The sequence below is a fragment of the Macrobrachium nipponense genome, chromosome 47, assembly GCF_015104395.2.
Source record: "Macrobrachium nipponense isolate FS-2020 chromosome 47, ASM1510439v2, whole genome shotgun sequence".
Classification (NCBI taxonomy): domain Eukaryota; kingdom Metazoa; phylum Arthropoda; class Malacostraca; order Decapoda; family Palaemonidae; genus Macrobrachium; species Macrobrachium nipponense.
Genome location: NC_087222.1, coordinates 33,699,816 through 33,713,722, shown reverse-complemented (window position 1 = coordinate 33,713,722; position 13,907 = coordinate 33,699,816). Strand labels below are relative to the sequence as shown.

General features: G+C 44.8%; 1 protein-coding gene across 1 annotated transcript in view; it reads left to right on the top strand.

Annotated features, from left to right (window-relative positions):
- Positions 1-697: 697 nt before the first annotated feature.
- Positions 698-13,907, top strand: part of LOC135204854 (probable serine racemase) — a 77,431-nt gene continuing 64,221 nt past the window's right edge. The window contains exon 1 of the mRNA XM_064235065.1: positions 698-888. The gene's annotated coding sequence lies outside the window, so the exon portion shown is untranslated. The remainder of the gene's footprint in view (positions 889-13,907) is intronic.

Below are 13,907 nucleotides of genomic sequence, written 5' to 3'. Positions count from 1 at the left end.
TGTTAATTTTGGACATGTGAAATGTTTACAAATGCTGGAGTGTTATTTTTGGACATGTGAAATGTTTACAAATGCTGGAGTGTTATTTTTGGACATGTGAAATGTTTTCAAATGCTGGAGTGTTATTTTTGGACATGTGAAATGTTTACAAATGCTGGAGTGTTATTTTTGGACATGTGAAATGTTTACAAATGCTGGAGTGTTATTTTTGGACATGTGAAATGTTTACAAATGCTGGAGTGTTATTTCGGTGATTGTGTGGGAACTGAACATGTTGTCATCAAACCTAATCTGATAAAAGACATATGGAAGCTCTCTCCACTCAAGGCATAAATGAAGCGCAATTATTAAAATTATATATACCGAAACTGAAAGATAAAAAAGAATGGCGAAATACAAAAAAACAATTTTAAAACCTGTCTGTACTTTGTTATGACTATTTTGTGTCTGTATTTATACTTTATAGAAAGGGATATAAACGGGAAGACAGCACCGCTCTCTACGCGGCCATAGCTGAAACGCAAACATTAAAACGACTACAATGGTACATTAAAACAGCTGTGATAAAATACAGACATTTAAAAATTATATAATTATATTTATATGTCAATTTTTGTCTGTATTTATAGTAAAATATGATATTAAACACTAAATTAGATACTAATTTGAAATGCAAACGCTCTCGTGTCTCCAACGACCGGAAGATAAGCGCCAGAATGTAAACATACTTTTGTGAGCCGTCTGTTCCGCCAGAGATATAGTTCGTTTTTACCTCATATTTCACTCCCTTTTGGAAGGAAATTACTAATTATCCCGTGGAAGGATAAACAGGCATTAAAATAACCAAAGAGGATTACCAGAGAGGGAAATAATTACGACATAAAAGTGGTAAGATAGCCTAGTACTTTTAAATCTAGTTTAGTTTACAATTGAATGTGTTTCTGGGGTTTATTTTTGACGAATATTATATCAATTTTTTGTCTGAAGTTCCTGTTAATACCCATATTACCTTACCCTCTACCCATATGATGTTAGGGTAAAACACCGCATGGTACAGGGGTGGACCATGTACGATCAATGTGTACCACCCCAAAAAAAGTACATTATAACGCGTCCTGACACCAGAGATGGGCATCAGTCGCGACATGTTGTTGGTGAGAAACGGAGCTAAAGACCTCTACTCTCCTTTCGAAGTAAGTATTTTCTCCAAAGTTAGAAATTAAGGCCAAATTTTAAGATTTAAACAGAGGGTAGTGAAAAGGGTGTCCACGGCAGTGGAAATCTCACCAAAACGCTTTCGAAATTTTTACTTACGATTAAATAACTTAGAAGATTGACGCCATCTCGATGTTTACGGAGTCGCTTGTGTCAACAAACTTCCCATTTCCTGTGATAAATCCGCACACCACTTGTACCCACAGACGCCGGGGCTCTTTCATCACAACAATCGGAACACGGTCCCTTACTAGGATTTAAGTAAACAACTGTTTTAGTAGAAGAAGACGACGAAGCGTGCACTTAGATAATTTTTTAAATAAATAGTAAAATTACATATTTATGATGATTAATTTAAAAATATTCATTATTGAAAGAGTAACTCGATTCTGACTCAAATTTAAGTAATTATTTTTTGGAATTAGAACGTTCTTTTAAGTCCTGTATTATGACGTCACGACATCTTGACTTTCGTACCTATTGTAAATAATTGCTATACTCAACTTTCTTGCAGAACAGTTTACCAGTTATTCATGCAGATTGTTATCAGCTATTCATGTAATTGTTATAATCGTATTGCGCATATATATTTTTATTATTTACTTTTTGGATATATGAAGATGTTTTACTGCCGGATTACCGCCGTAGTGTGACGCAATCGTTTTTGGTCCCTGGGCCTCTGTCTGTTTTCGCACCATAAGAAATTATGGGGTCGAATTTGCAATGACCAGAAAGTCATTAAAAGAAAGAAATTAGCATTGAGGGAATATGTATTGATTTAGAAAAATACAAATTTATTCAATAGCTAGCTTGTAAAAAATACTTGATTACAAAAAACTTGATTGACAACTAAGCATCATACCTACTATGGGTTTCAGAGACAGTGCAAGCACGTTTTTGGGCAATACCTATTTCTGTAACGAACACGTCGTATCATAACAAAGATTTTTGCTATAGTGCATTATACCCAGTGCCGTAATTTAGAAGGGTATCGTGAATCACTAATCGTTAAGAATAACGACACTTGTCCTTGTACCAAAGAGACAAAACTCCATTATCCAGAAATGGATACGAACACGCGTAAAAAGCTCCACTTACCCTCTCCCCCCCCTCCAACCGCCACCGTTTCCTTTCCCCTTTCCTTCTCTCTCTCTCTCTCTCTCTCTCTCTCTCTCTCTCTCTCTCCTCTCTCTCTCTCTCTCTCTCTGTTGCCATTCAGTATGTGTTCACCCTCCAAACTGGGTATAAGACTATACACAAAACGTTGAAATTGGTGAAATTAGGCTATGTATTGGAAGTATACATACATAAATACTAAAGCAATTTTATCATTATTGCATTACTAATTCATGGAAACAGTTTATAATAATGCATCGGCATATGTGTGAAGCTCCACTAATGTGGCACGATGATTTTGCCATTCTTAGCATGCAAACATTAAAGGTTACATTTATTTCTGGCATACAGTTTTATTAAAGAAAATCAAATACTAATATAGACTTCAATCAATGAAAAGTGCTAGCAAAAAATTAAAAAAAATCCACTAATCCGTAGTCTGTTCCTCTATGGTTTTTGGCAGCCAGATGTACAACAAGGTTAGAAACATTGGATTGTATCTACTTTAGAAAATATCTGTAATTTTGGGGGTAATTTGTTGCAAAAAAGGGATAATAGACATGAATTAAATTAACACTTTTAAATAACAAAGTAAAGTTGAACTAAATAACGAGTAAAGTAAACAATTTAGGGAATAAAACTTTGCAATGTCGTTGTCTGCTGTTCGTAACTGTGTTTGTGGCACGTGCGCTTAGGAACCAGGAACAGCAAACTTGTTTAAAGTGCAATGTGGAGTGAATTGAGACCAAAATGTGTATAATAACAATCAAATAAGCACTGTGAGTTTCAGCTGTGATAGCAGTAATGATAAAAACCACCGATTACAAAGTAAAAATGAATTCAGTTCAAACCATGACCCTGGGAATAAAAAGTTTCATACTTTCACTAATATATGCAACAAAATGTTGTTTTCTTTTGCTGATTACAACTGCAATCTTGAGTAAGATCAATAAATGTTACATATATACGCTAACATTTGTTCAAATGAGTGCTGGGAAGGTTGGGAAAGATGCTTATTTTAGTTTGTATGGGGCTTTCATGTATCACATTATGTTGACGAAACTTCAATCTTTTGAATGGTATGCTTAGAGTTGTAATTGTATTCTTGTTTGCAACCATAAATATCGATGAACCAAAATATCGGTTGACCCGTCCAGCGTGATGAGGGTTGGTCGTCCGTGATTTTTTACCCTATTTAGGAAGTAGGTATTTTACTGTACCTCCACTCATATTACTATACTAGGCTATCTGTCTTCCATCTGGCTATCCACCCTCTCTTACCTAACAGTCGTTTCAACTTTGAGGTTTTCCTCCTGTTTCTACACCTCTCAGACCTTTCTAGCCTAGCCCTATTCCTCTTAAATGTCCTTTCCATTGCTGGATGACCTCCTAGGTCCCAGTGCTTATTTGATTCAGTTCGATATTCATGTTGTAAAACTGAAGAGTACTAAATTTACAAGTTTCACTTATATAACTTACCCGGTGGTTACATATAGCTGTCGTCTCCTGACGTCACGGCAGAATTTGAAATTCGCAGTAGCGCTAAATGGTTTGACAGTGATCCCTCTACTCCTGCCCTCTACCGGGTACCGGGAACCATTCCAACAATAATCAGAAGTTTCCTGCCGTCACGTAACACAGTTCCTCTGCTGGTTGGAATTTGGTTTTGATCATCTTGGTTTTCTCCTTTTGGTGATGTACCTTGAGTTTACTGATCTTTTGCTAGCGCTATAGTTATTTTGGTTTTGATATTGTTGTCCTTTTTAGGAATTATTTTGAATTTGTCACGATGTCTGACACCGGCTCTATTCATATAGGGTGGGTGTAGTAGTGGGTGTAAGACTAGACTTCTTAAAGCTTCACTTGATCCTCATTCTACTTGTGTTAGTTGTAGGGGGACGTGAATGTTCTTTTGAGAATACGTGTGAAGAATGTAAGTCTCTAACATCTCAGGAGTGGAAGGCACTGGGAAAGTATATGAGAAAGTTAGAAAAAGATAGAATCAGAAGCTTCACAGAGATCTTCTTCTAAGTCAGTGAGTAGCCAGGATATTCCTCTGATCTGTTAATCCTGTTTCCTATTACCCCGTAGTGGTTTCTCCTGCCCTCGACTCTGTATCTCCCGATCCCGATCCTGTGTCAGTATTACGAGCCGATATGGACTCGAAATTTGTCTCTTTCCTCACCACTATGCAGAAAATGGGTGAGACAGTGCAAGAAGTGGTAGTTAAGTGTGATAAATTACTTAGTGCAAGTGTAGTGGAGGAGGTGGTTGTTTGTCCCGTTCGTTCTCCTAGGTCTAGGCCCCTGTCAACTCCCCAGATCCTGGGAGGAGGCATGCCGAAAACCGAAGGGAGGCGAGCGGGATCTGCTCCCGAGCAGCCGCCCCCTCAAGCAATCCTGTAGCCGTATCCCAGGATGCTGTCGCTCACCATTGGAAAGGTGTTGCGAGGAAGTGTTTTTCGTCAAGCGACTCTAGTCAGATGTTTCTCTTATAGAGGTTGGCGTAATAAGACTTCTAGACCGCTGAAAAGGTCTAGCGATGTTTCGCCTGCTGCGGTTCCCAAGAAGGTGGCGGCTGCCGAACCTTCTTGTAGTTTTTGGGAGGAGCCTGAAGCCTTTTCTCCAGCAGTTTCGATTTATCGCCCGTCTCTCATAGAAGTGGAGAAGCCGAACACGCACACTCCTTCGGAGCCTTCTCCAGAGCCTCCTCAAGCGATAACTCCTGCGGCTCCAGACGTGTTTGTGGATCATCCTTCTACTCCTCCCGCGCCTTCTACGTCGGTGGATCCTCAACCTTCGGTGTTTGAACAGATGAATGCCAAGTTAGGCAGTATTTTGGAGCTTTTTGGCCGGTCTCTTTCGTCCCCGAATGCGCTCCCGACCGCCTTACATCTTTCCGCAGACTACTGTGGCAGTCCTCTTCGCGGCTCCTTTTCAGTCGCCTCTTCAGGCTCAGACTCTCCATGTGACTCCTCTTCAGACGCCGCTTCAGGCTCCTGGTCGGACTCCTTTCCTGACTCCGTCTATGGCGCCACGTCAGGCTCTCGCGCGAGCGCCACCTCAGCCGCCAGCTCAGCCGCCAACTCAGCCGCCAGCTCAGCCGCCCGGATTCGTCTCAGCACAGGCTCAGACGTCTTCTCCTGCTTTCTCGCACCCTCCTCGGGCGCATCAGGGTGTGACTTCGCCGAACAGGATTCCTCTTCCGATGGAATGTTCGCCAGTTTTGTCGAAGGAAGCTTCGGATTTGGAGGAAGAAAGAGAAGTACTTACAGAAAAAGACAAGCATTTGTCGGGGTATAAGCTCCTTTTAAGATCCTTCGTTGACAACTTCGGAGATTCTTTTGCGCCTTCCGTTCCAGTTTCTCCTAGTTCGCAGTGGAAAAAGGACAGTAAGCCTGACTCCTCATCCTCGTCACATGCGTCTCGTCCTCTCGATTTCGGCTAAGAAAGCTATCAAGAAAGTTAACTGCTTGGCTTTTGGAGAAGGGAACAGGGGAAAAATGTTTTTTGTTCCGACACGGCATACAAACCTTCGGTCCTTTTACAATAGAAGGTACTAGCGGCAGCTGGATAGGTCGTAAGGTTTCGAACAGGGTTCAGTAGTTAACTGCTTGTCCGACAGCGCGCGCGACTGGGAGGTAAACAAATCACTTTTGCTTTCGGCCTGCTGGCGTGTAGACGTGTATCATCGCTCTCTGCCCGCTTCATCGTCGTTGCTTTCGCATGTTTGTGTTTTTCTTTTTCTATTTATCTAGTGAAACTGAATTGTAAGTACAATCATTTCATATTTATTTCCATTGAATTCATTGTGAATTAAAGGATCTTGGTTTCTCCACGCCCTCCGATACCCGAGTGCCGGGACTGAAGGGCGTAAGTGCGGGAATTCATTTTTTCCCAGAAAATGATCCTCGTATTGTGTATGCTTGGTGCCGAGGGCGGGAGAGCGCTCGCTCCGAGCTTATATTTTGGTTGGAAATGTGTAGATGAAAATCGTAAGTAAGTGCCCTTTTCATTTATATTTTTTTTTACCTGTATGCTCGTTGCCGAGCAAATGCGCTCGCACGAAAACTTATTCTGTATGGAAGTGGAATCGCAAGTACAGTATTCTTTTTCATTTTCATATATTTTATTTTGATTGTAGCAATACTCATTTTGGATCAGTTTCCGCTCTTACCCGGAAATTGGTCCTTTCCCCTTTTTATTTGAATGAAGTGAAATCGCAAGTGCAGTATTCTTTTTCATTTTCATATTTATTGATGATTGCATTATTTACTTGGATCAATGTTTCCGCTATTTCCCTTGGGAACTTGATCCTTCCCCTTTTCATTTTGTATGAAGTGAAATCGCAAGCGCAGTATTCTTTTTCATTTTTCATATATATTTTGATTGCATCAATTTATTATGGATCAAGGTTTCCGTTCATAATCGGGATGGATCCTTTTACCCTTGCGCTCGGTACCGATGGGCGCAAATGCGCTCGCTCCGAGCCCTTGTTCATTGTGAAGTGAATCGTAATGCAAGATTCCTTTTTCATGTTATTCCTTTTATTATTGATTGCATCAATATTTATTTTGGTTCAAGTTCCGCTCGAGTCAGGGAATTGATCCTCTTGCCCTTGCATTCGGTGCCGAGGGCACGATTGCTCTCGGGCTCTTATTATTATTATTGGGTACATGGGTGCTGTGCGGGGGTGGGGAACGAGAATCCCTCCCCCCCCCGCTAAGCTCCACAGATGGCCTTCTTCATGGGGAGTTATCTGGGTTTCTTCTCCTCGCCCGATCCGTCGAGCGCGGGAGGGCGCTCGGTGCCCGATGTACAATTGTATTCGGGGTCTTCCGCTCGTTCGGTGTGGGCTCACCCCCCCGCGCGAGGGGACTTCCCCCCCCACTAATCACTACTACTGTTATTTCCGCAGGTGCTATTGCCACGAGGGTGGACCTTGTGAGGTATGGGCGCTCCTTCGATTCGCAGGGCGTGCCTAGTGTCCAGGGGCGGCGGTTCTATGTCGGGGCCTGCTGCGGTCACCCATGGAGTGGTGACCACGACAACGATATCGACTCCAGGTGACAACGTCCCTCCTCACCTGGTGTACTCGCCTCACGTGGTAACAGTCTTGCCTACAGCCGCTGTGAAGTGCCGTTCGCCGTACCGAGAGGGGGCGTGCCGCCGCCGCTCGTGGTTTGCCGCGCTGCCGCGACCACACTTCCGCTGCCCTAGAGCTGTGAAGACGTAGGTTGCATTTTCTGTACACCTTCGTCTTCAACGACACATAGTGTTGGTTTCTCCTTAGCTGAGAATCAACTATACTATGAGATATCTTGCCATCAGGGACCTCGGTCTCTAGAAGGCAATTGACTTTCGCCTGTTGGGCACATGCCTTAAGAGAATCATCACCTCGCTTCTGGCATCGGTGACGAACAAATTATTTGTTTAGTCTTCTTGGCATAACCCTTTTAAGGCGAAGGTCAATGACTTGCTCGGTGCTTGGACAACTTGCCTCCTACCGAACGCAGTCCAGTCGGCAGCTGTCAGAGCCCGAAGTCTGTTACGAACTTCGCTGTGGACTTAGTTTCGGTTGTTCCATAACAGTCTTTCTTCGTCCTAACGGCTTGTCACAGTACCCATACCATCGACACCCACCATTGAGTGTCGGTGTCCTATCCACTACCGAGAAGAACTTCACTGCTTGGGATAGGAGAATGTGAGACACTTCGCTGCAGACGGATAGACCAGTATGGGTACAGGACATCACCGAAGTCGAGAAGAGGGATAGGTCATACGACCATTCCTTCTTTTCCCTCTGAGGGTAATTGCATGACTTTTCCTGCGAAGTCAAGCAATCCAAGGGGATGGGATTCGTGACGCTCGATTTCGTACCGACTTCGTAGCGAAGACTCAGAACCCTTCAGTTCCTGACGATCGGTTAGAGTCATTCACAATCCCCTCCTAATGGACTTCACCGCCTTCGATGGCGAAGAGATGCTGCTTTGTCCTGTGAAAACGCGACCGCGCTTTCTGAAGAAACTCGACATCCCAGGCTGAGTGTTGAAGACTCTTCGTCAGCACCAAGATGACTAGAAGTACACTCCCTCGAGTTACACAAGAACTTCTCCGTGGCGCAGGTACTGAAGGCAGGGGTCTGGTACAACCAGACCACTGGCACCTCCTTCTACCTTTTGGATATTGCCCACAGGTCCTTGGATCGTTTTCCTTGGGACCCGTGGTGGCTGCTCAACACGTTTGTAGTCTAACCCAGAACCCTAGCAGGCTGAACAGCATCGAGTCCTGGTGTGACTGTAAGAATAGATAAGTGAATGAGAGAGTGACTGGCTTCTCTTCCTATCTTTTTCTCCCCCTCTACCTGTGGGTAGAGGGATACGGTCATCACCTTGCTGGATAAGGACGAGATGCCGTGAGCTACTCGACAGAGCCCCATCCTATCCCTTTCACTAGGGATGGGAGCGAATATCCACCACTTCCTCCTACAAGGGGGGGGGGGGGGGGAAGTGGATGCCAACAAGAGACAAACCATAACTTTATGTTGCCTCTTGAAAATAGGAACTTGTTCTTGTTTGCTGGTACGAAGAGATACGCTTGCCTCTCTCTTAGTACTTGGTCCAGAGGTCTGACCATTGATCCTGCGGTGCACACCCCGATCAATCGGACAGAGGCTTGGATCCCTCCCTCGCTCTTACGACCAGGGAGGCATTCCAAGGTTGGGCGACAGTCTGTTCACAAAAGACTCAGATTCCTCCCACCAAGAAGTGAGTCTTCCTATTGTAAAAGGACCGAAGGTTTGTATGCCGTGTCCGGAACAAATGACAATTTGTCCAAAATTGCATTTTTCCTAACTATACAAACCTGAGGTCCTTTTACACACTAGTCCCACCTCATGGCCACCCCTCACTCTGCAGTTTTTTGCTTGGGGTCAAAAGCAAAAGTGATTGGTTACCTCCCAGTCGCGCGCGCGCGCCTGTCGAGCAAGCAGTTAACTACCGAACCCCTTGTTCGAAAGCTTACGACCTATCCAGCTGCCGCTAGTACCTTCCTATTGTAAAGGACCTCAGGTTTGTATAAGTTAGGAAAATGCAATTTTGGACAAATTGTCATTTTGTCTTCCCCCTTCGAGACTTTCGTCAAGGAGCCTGTCTGGTATGACATGGAGAAGTTTTTCCCTGGCTGTGACTGCCTCCGCTCAGGGAGACTTTTCTAGTCTCGTGGACTCTTCCCGTAGAGCAGCCCTTAATACTGCTAAGATTTTCTTTTCGGCAAATGAACTGGGCATCTGTTTGCAAGAGTGTTTTCCGTGTTTTTGAAGTTGCTAGCTTCCTGGATTGGGCCATTGCTTCGCTGGCCAGGAAAGTCAAGTCATTTGGACTTTCGGAGGAGCAGTTGAAGGAATTTGCCTCGGTACTGGATTGTATCGATAAAGGCATCTGTGATGGAGCTTCGGAGCTCGCTGCCATTTTCGCCTCTGAGTGTTGAAGAAGAGACAGATTTGGTGCTCCTTCTTGTCGAAAGGGGTCTCATCGAACCAGAAGTCTGCTTGCTCTTCTCTCCTTTGGACAAGAAACACTTTTTCCGCAAGAGATTGTGAGCGAGATCGCTCAATCTTTAACACAGAAAGCGACCCAGGATCTTTTATCACAGTCATGAAGAAGCCCAGGAAGATAGCTCCGGTTCTTTCTGCTTCTCGGAGTGCTCCCTCCACGGAAGCTCCTAAACCATTTCGAGGGAGAGCTCCCGTTCGATCTTTCTCCAGGTTTCGTGGGAGAGGTAGAGCCTCGTCTAAAACCACTCCCTCTTCCATCAAGAAGTAGGCCCGTAGTCCTCCACACCCCAGTAGGAGCCAGATTACACCTTTTCTGGCAGACCTGGTTTCATCTCGGAGCGGATCCTTGACGGTCCAGGTCCTGAAGGAAGGATACACCATTCCGTTCATCAAGCACCCCCCTCTCACAGAATTTCCTGTGAATTTGTCAGCTTACTCGAGAACTCCGAAAAAAAATTTGCCGTCCTCCATCAAGAAGTTTCTCGCCTTACTGGCAAAGAGGGCCATAGAGTTAGTGGACTCTCCGCAGGAACCAGGATTTTACAATTGCCTTTTCCTGTAAAGAAGGCCACGGGGGGGTTGGAGACTGGTGTTGGAGGTCAGTGCCCTGAACGTCTTTGTCCTGAATACGAAGTTTTCTATGGAAACGACCCAGTCGGTATTATCAGCGCTTCATCTGGAGATTGGATGGTTTCCATAGACCTTCGGGACGCCTATTTTCATATTCCGATTCATTTGGAATCGAGAAGATTCTGAGATTTGTGTTCCAGCTGGCCGTTTATCAGTTCAGGGCCCTCTGCTTCGGCCTGTCGACAGCTCCACAAGTGTTCACCAGTTCTGTCGTCAGTAGCAAAGTGGCTTCATCTGGACGGGATACGAATCTCCATGTATCTAGACGATTGGCTTCTCAGGGCAAGGTCCAGACAGAAGTGAGTGGAGGACCTACAAAAGACTTTAAAGGCTGATGGACAGCCTAGGTTTGTTAGTAAACAAGGAAAAGTCATGTCCACTCCTTCTCAGGAGATAGTTTATTTAGGAGTGAGACTGAATTCAGTTCTTTTTCAGGCTTTTCCGTCTCTCCAAAGGATCGACTCTTGCCTGAACAAGATAGACGAATTTCTCGTCAGACAAACTTGCTCGGCGAATCAGTGGATGAGCCTTTTAGGAACCTTGGCCTCAATAGAGCAATTTGTAAGTCTGGGCAGGCTCAACATGAGACCACTCAATTTTATTTTTAACTTGAAGCAGAAGTGGCAAAGGAAGAAGTTCTCAGACTCCTTCGTGTTCCCCATCTCGGAAGGAATCAAACAGGACCTCCTTTGGTGGAAATCAGAAGGAAGGCTAATGGAAGGCTTGTCTCTAAGCCAGTTGAGCCCAACCTTACGCTTTTGTCAGACGCATCGGACAAAGGGTGGGGAGCTACTCTGGGAGAAGGAAGTGTCGGGACTTTGGCAGATTCATCAGAGAAGCTGGCACATAAATCTAAAAGAGTTGAAGGGATTCATTTGGCTCTAATGCACTTCAAGACAGAGGTAGAGGGGGAAAGTAGTGCTGGTTCAAGCAGACAACACCATGGCTCTCTTACATAAAAAAACAGGGGGGGGACACACTCGTTCTCTCTTTGCGAGGCAGCGAGAGACCTACTCATTTGGGCGAAAGAGAACAAGGTTGTCTGAGCACAAGATTTATTCAAGGCTCGAAGAATGTAAAGGCGGACATTCTCAGCAGGAGAGGACAAGTCCTCTCCACAGAGTGGACGTTACATCCTCAAATATGCAAGAAGCTTTGGGGGATTTGGGGATGTCCTCAGTTGGATCTCTTCGCCACAAACAAGACAGCTCGTCTACCACTGTATTGCTCCCCAGTTCCAGACGAGGAGGCGTTTACAGTGGATGCCATGCTTCTGGACTGGTCAAATCTGGATCTGTATGCCTTTCCGCCTTTCAAAATGCTAAGATTGGTTCTGGCAAAGTTCAGAGGTCATCAGAACGTCAGGATGACTCTGATAGCCCCCTTTTGGCCGGCCAGGGAATGGTTCCCGGACCTACTACTGCTGTTGACGGACTTTCCGAGAGAGTTACCGTTAAGGAAGGATCTACTCAGACAGCCCCACTTTCTGAGGTTTCCATCACAAATTGTCCGCTCTTCGACTAGCCGCCTTCAGACTGTCGAGCATCTCCTCAGAAAGAGAGGTTTGTTCATGAACCTTACCTGCAGATATATATATAGCTGTATTCTCCGAAGTCCGACAGAATTTCAAAACTCCCGGCACACGCAGTGGTCGGCCAGGTGGTAGTACCCATTCCCGGCCGCTGGGAGGTGCGGGCGTCAGGAACCATTCCCCATTTTCTGTCAGATATTTCTGTTGCCGGTGCAGCCAACAAGTGTTTTTCTGCACCTCCGTCATTGGATTTTGAACTCTTTTGGTCACTTGAGTATCCCGATTGATTTTTGGTTACAGGTACTATCCTACTTACAACCAAGTTTGGTTCCGACCCACTGGTTGTAAGTCAGAATGGATGTAAGTCGAACCTTAGAAAGTGGCCAACATACTGGGTAGGGTATACTATCAAACCTTTGCTATATAAAAGTGCCTACTTAGTACTGTAATGTAATGTACAATCATTATTTCAATCTTTTTACCATAATTTACTTCTACTAATACATTTTAATCATTTATGTAATATAGTAGTATATATTACGTACAATCAGGCATTGAGTTACAATGGGGTTAGGTTCTTGCATGCATGTCAGAAGTCGATTCTTACGTAAATTGGTTTGCAATTCAGTCTACAGTACAGTTGATACCAAATGATGCTGCAGATAGGGTCAGGGTAACTCAAACTGATGCTGCCTGAGTGATGAGAGTTCTCATGCCTGAGTGATGAGAGTTCTCATGAGATGGCGCAGTGCCAAGTAACTCGATGGTCAACTGTCTGAAGTAAGGTTGTAAGTACGAGTGGTCGTAAGTCGAGCAGGTTGTAAGTCGGATAGTAGTTGTACTATTGATTTGGATCGGTGGTTAGGCATACGCTAATTGTGGATTGGTTTTGAATTTGGCTTGATTTTTCCTTAAACTTGAGATGTCTGGATCTAGTTCGACTAGCGCCAGAGTATGTTGTGTGGAAGAATGCAAGGTGAGGCTACCGAAATCTTCGGTAGACCCTCATACAGTGTGCGCGAATTGTCGGAAACATGTTTGTGTGTTTGATGATCGCTGCAATGAATGTGAGAGTATGTCTGATTCTGCGTGGAAGGTGTATGAATCATATGTGTGTAAAATAGAAAGAGATAGGGTAAGAAGGAGTGTAACGCCAGTTACACATCCAGTGGAATTTATCCCTCCTAAACCTGTGATGCCTTCGGGCCCTACATTAGTGTCTGTGGAGGGTAATACCCTATCAATGATTCTTGAATCTTTGCGTAGCCTGGAATCAAAAGTGCAAGCATTAGAAGGTGTTAATAGTGCAGTGGTGTGTAGTGATAATGCTCCGAGTGTTGCGGAAGGGGGTCGGACAACCGATCTGATGTCCCTTTGGCGAAGACCTGGGGGCGCTTCCCAGGCTTCCAAAGTTCGTAAACGGATCTTGAAAGAGTGTTTTTCGTCATCAGAATCGTCCTCCCCGCGCAGCGGTTGGAGCTTTCGGAAGCGATCGCGCCCTTTGAAGAGGACAAAGACTATAGATGCCGCACAGGCGGCCGCCGCCTTTGATTCCTCAGAGGAGGACGCTGCACATCCGTTAGCCCCTTCTGTTTTGCGGTCGTTTCCAGAACAATTCGAAGACTCTCCACCGCAAAAGAGAGCAAAGGTGCAAGGTGTCGCACAGGCGACCGGCACCTTTGGTCTTAGGGAGAAGGACGCTTCACGTCCTTTCTCTTCTTCTGTGTTTGCGATCGTCGCCGGAGAGGATGTCTTTTGTTGACGACAATGCTTTTTTGAGCGCCCTGGTTTGCCCTAAGGATTATACCTGTGGCGGTCCTATGTTGAGAAGGAGGAGGGCTTCCCTTCGCCCCTCGTCTTC